Source organism: Heloderma suspectum, chromosome 2 (genome assembly GCF_057233095.1).
Source record: "Heloderma suspectum isolate Gila_16-S chromosome 2, 16-S_ref, whole genome shotgun sequence".
NCBI lineage: Eukaryota > Metazoa > Chordata > Lepidosauria > Squamata > Helodermatidae > Heloderma > Heloderma suspectum.
The window spans coordinates 380,148,620-380,153,788 of NC_139459.1; positions in this window are offsets into that span (position 1 = coordinate 380,148,620).

Consider the following 5,169-nt stretch of genomic DNA (forward strand, 5'->3'; position numbering starts at 1 on the left):
CTATCATGGCTGACTTTGCAAATCTAGCCGTGATAGGCTACGTGAATCGTCACGTAGCCTATCGGGGGCGTTTTTTTTTTTTTTTTACTTTTGCATTCGCGGCCGGGCGAGGCGGGAAGCCTCCTCCCCGGCCTGAATTTCGGCTGGGCGAGGCGGGAAGCCTCCCCCCCGGCCTGAATTTCGGCCGGGCGAGGCGGGAAGCCTCCCCCCCCCGGCCTGAACTTCGCGGGGGGAGCAGCGAAGCGCTCCCCCCCACCGCGAACGGCCTTCGACGACAGGTAAGGGACTTTCGTCCACCCCTAGCCAGGGAACAAGGTGAAGAAATGGCTGGGGAAGGGTCTTGCCAACTCCATTGTAATTTCTTGTTCCAGTGTCCAAGTTGTCATCTGCTGCATCTGGCTGGGGATCTCTCCACCCTTCCCAGAGTCCGACATGCACTCCCAGCCTGGACAGATCATCCTGCAATGCAATGAAGGGTCTGTCGCCATGTTTTATACTGCTCTTGGCTACATGGGCTTCCTGGCTGCCATCTGTTTCACAGTGGCTTTCCTAGCCAGGAAGCTGCCTGGGGCCTTCAATGAGGCCAAATTAATTACTTCCAGCATGCTAGTCTTTTGCAGTGTCTGGGTGACCTTTCTGCACTCCTACCTGAGCACGAAGGGGAAATCCATGGTAGCCATGCAGGGCTTCTCTATTTTGGCCTCCAGTGTTGGGTTGCTGTGCTGCATCTTTCTTCCCAAGTGCTACATTTTTCTACTGAGGCCTGACCTGAATAAAAAGGAGCATCTCATGAACAGAACTAAAGATGGATGTTATCATGCCAAGAAATGGGAAAATAATCTATCCCCATTTCATTCTGGATAAGAGTCACATGTTCTGATAGAGGCAAAAGTACTATGGCACAAATGCAGGGCCTTTGAATTTGCCGTGGGTTGCAGTTAGATCCAAGAATAGAGGGAGGCCTTCAATGAAAGGTGGGAGACCCCTGGGAATTTATTTTGAAACCCTCTCTTCATGGTGTCACATCACTCTAGCAATGTTTCTCATACATTGCTTAGACAAGGACTGATATTGTGACCGTTCCAGTGGGTACCCTTAGAATTTTCCATAAAAGCTATAGATTCGGACATGGGTGGTTTACAACTTCCATCATCCCCCACCATTGGCGATGCAAGTCAGTTCATTTAAGGGGAGGGAACTGGTGGTCTTGTGTCACCTGTGTTGCAGCATCACCAACACTGCAGAGGGCCAGAGAACATCACTCCGACCTCCAGCCCAGCAGGGGTCAGGTGGCACATGGAGGCAACTGGGTCTCTCTGCTGTCTCTTGCCTGGCTCATGAGGCTGAGCAGTTTTGTTGTTTCTGATCCTTCTGCATGATCACCTGAGGGATCAACCATTCTGTTCAGGGCGACCAGACCCTGACCTAATACAGTTGCTAGGGATGTACGAAAGTGACATACCTTCTCACGAAATTGATTTGTGGGGGGGGGAGGCGCTTCGTCCCTCCCCCCGAAATTCTGGCTGGGGGGGAGGCACTCTGTCCCTCCCCCCAAAAATTCTGGCCAGGGGGGGAGGCGCTCCGTCCCTCCCCCCCCCGAATCCTGGCCGGCCGGATCTGCAAATGGCGGTGGCCATAGCCACTGCCGTTTGTGTCCCTGCAGTCAGCCGTGATAGGCTACCTAAATGTTTACGGCTGAGTGGAAAAAAAAAAAATCCGCGTGTACGCAAATGGCGGCGCCCATGGGCGCCGCCATTTCCGTTCCTTATTTTGGCACGTGTAGTCTACGTAAACATTTACGTAGACTACGGCGAAAATAAGGGTAACGCAAATAGCGTAGACGCTACGCTATTTGCATTCCCCTTATTTTCACCGTAGTCTACGTAGATGTTTACGTAGACTAGACATGCCAAAATAAGGAACGCAAATGGCGCCCATGGGCGCCGCCATTTGCGTGTACGCGGTTTGTTTTTGGTTTTTTTACTCAGCCGTGATAGGCTATGTAAAAATTTACGTTGTCTATCACGGTGTTTTTTAAAATTTAGCTGTGATAGACTATGTAAATCTTTACGTAGCCTATCACTTTTTAATTTTTTTAAACTTGGAAATGGCGGCGGTGGCTGCCGGTCGGAAGACTGGCTGCCGCTGAACCACCGCCGAACCGCCGCCAGAGCCGCCGCCACCATCAGGAGGATTCGCCCAAGGTAAGTCCCGTCCCGGGGGGCAGACAGTTTCGCCACCAATTTCAGGGGGCTGAATGCGCTGGCATTCGGCCTCCCCGAGATTCATGGTGAAATTCTCTGACATCCCTATGTTCCCATACCACTGGGTGATGATCGGATGCATTACTCAAATGCAGTTCTTCATTTGGAGGCAGGGGGAAAGGTGGGCAAAGATCCCCTCCGGGCCTTGATCGAGCTGAACTGTCCATCCCTTCCCCCACAGGTCTCCTCTGCCATCAAGCGCCCTGTGAGACTTATGAGTTCTTTTTCATATAGTTTTATATTGGTTTCTATGAGTGTATTGTTGTCTTACTTGTAGACCACTTTGCTAGGTGTTTACACTGGAAGGCATTATATAGATAATTGTTAAGCATAAATAAATACCTCAAAAAGGAACAACCCTTTGGTTCAATTCTGTTCCTGATACAAAGAGTGATGCTACATTTCTTTTCAGAAAAAAAATTCTCTTTCAGACAGCAAATACCAAGCAACAACTGCATCCTTCATATGTTCTTTGTACTGTGCTGTAGGCCATTCAGGAATGCCTGATAGGTCTCTGAAGATGATTTGAAAGAGGGTCAACTGAAAAAAACAAAAACATTTATATGTCTCTCCTGGATGTTTTTTGCCCTCACAGACTCACATCAACTTCCTGCCTTCACTTAGATGAATCATCATCTCTTTTTCCCCTTTTGAAACACACAAATCCATCCAGAGATAATTGTAATACATGAATGCAGTTCTCCAAAAGGAATACTCCTTTGACATAGGGATGTCAGAGAATTTCTCCACGAATGTCGGGGAGGCCGAATGTCGGGGAGGTCTGCCCCCTCCGCCCCCCCCGGGACGGGAATTACTTTGCTCGAATGTCCCTGGCAGCGGTGGTGCGGCGGCGGTGCAGCCGTGGCGGCGGCCGGTCTTCCGACCGGCTGCCACCGCCGCCATTTGCATTCCTTATTTTGGCACGTGTAGTCTACGTAAACATTTATGTAGACTACGGCGAAAATAAGGGGAACGTAAATAGCGTTGCGCTTATTTTCGCTGTAGTCTCCGTAAATGTTTATGTAGACTACATGTGCCAAAATAAGGAAAACAAATGGCGGCGCCCATGGGCGCTGCCATTTGCATACGTGCTTCCCCCCCCCCAAGTCAGCCATGATAGGCTACGTAAACATTTACGTAGCTTATCACGGCTGACTGCAGGGACGCAAACAGTGGCGGCTATGGCCGCCGCCATTTGCGTCCCGGCAGACAACGAGGTTTCGCAGCTGGAGAGATGGAGTGCTTCCCCCCTGCCGAGAATTTCAGCTGGAGAGACTGGGCGCCCCCCCGCCCAGAATTTCGCAGCCGTAGCTGCCGCCGTTTGCATCCCTGCAGTCATCCGTGATAGGCTACATAAATGTTTACGTAGCCTATCACAGCTGATTTAAAAGAAAAAGAAGTCTACGCTATTTGCATTGCCCTTATTTTTGCCGTCTTAGTCTACCTAAATGTTTACGTAGACTAAGACGTGCCAAAATAAGGAACGCAAATGGCTGCGCCCATGGGCGCCGCCATTTGCATACGCACTTTTTTTCTTTTTCTTTTAAATCAGCTGTGATAGGCTACGTAAACATTTACGTAGCCTATCACATTTTTTTTTTGTTGTTTTTTAACTGGAAATGGCGGCGGCAGCTGATCGGAAGACCGGACGCTGCCGATGCCGACGCAGAACCGCTGCCGGAGCCGCTGCCACCAGGAAGATCCGCCCAAGGTAAATCCCATCCCGGGGGGGGGGGCGGGGGGGCAGACCATTCCGCCACCGATTTCGGGGGGCCAAAAGCACTGGCATTCGGCCTCCCCGAGATCCGTGGCGGAATTCTCTGACATCCCTAGTCTGAAGTGTCCTCTGCTGGTGGCTTTAGCTGGCTTTGGTTGCAGCACTTGGTGGTTGGGTCTAGCTGCCCTTTTTACTTTCCCACAATGCCCATAGGAGGGGTGTTGAACCTCATGGTCATGGACCAAATCCAGCCCACCTGGGGTCCCAGTCCTGATGGGAATTATATAGTAATGAGGTAGCCATGTTGCCTTTCCCTAACAAGCTGATCATTTGGAGGTTTCCTGGCTTTTGTGTATTTCCCTCTCCTTCTAAAATCTTGAAATGCTTCTCCTGAGGCTTACTTACTGGCAGTAAGAGATTTCAGTGGCTGGCCCTGAATTGTGCTACTCTGACTGTGTCAGCTCTAATTAACTTCTTCCCCAAAGAAGACTACACACATTTTGGAGAGCTCACTGGTAATACTCATGGCACTGCCTTCCCTAACTGGGTACCTTCCAGATGGGTTTGACTGCAGCTCCCATAATTCCCTGCCAATGTGGTCACTGAGAATTATGGGAGTTATAGTCCAACATGCCTGGAGGTCCCAGGCCAGGGAAGGCTGTCAGAGGGGGAGAGTTCAGTTATATCGTCAGGTGTCATTTATTGCTAGCAAACCTGTTTTATCAAGGTACAGGGGTAGAATTGGGAGCGTCAGGGAAGGGAGCAGGGCTGGGAAAGTATCCCAAGTTGTGTGCACATCCACTTACATCAGGGATGGGGAAGGTGTGGCCTTCCTGGTGTTCTTGGACTGCAGCTCCTATCATTCATCACCATTGGCTATGGCATTGAGGGCTTGCAGTCCAAGAATATCTGGAGGCCCACATGTTCCTGACCATTGGTATACATCAAAAATCATTTCCTTGATCCTGGCTCTTCTGTACATATTTCATTAAGAAAGGTCAGGCCAAACTCACCTTCCCCCCATCACTGACCCTTGTCAGAAGATGGAGCCACATCTGTGACTTCTCGTAAACATGTTTTTCTCCAGCTTGGCACCTGCGACTTGAGCCACACGGAGAGTTCATGGAGTTGCAGAAGTGACACTTCCCCTTATAATTATCACAAACATAGTGATTCATTCTGGTTCTT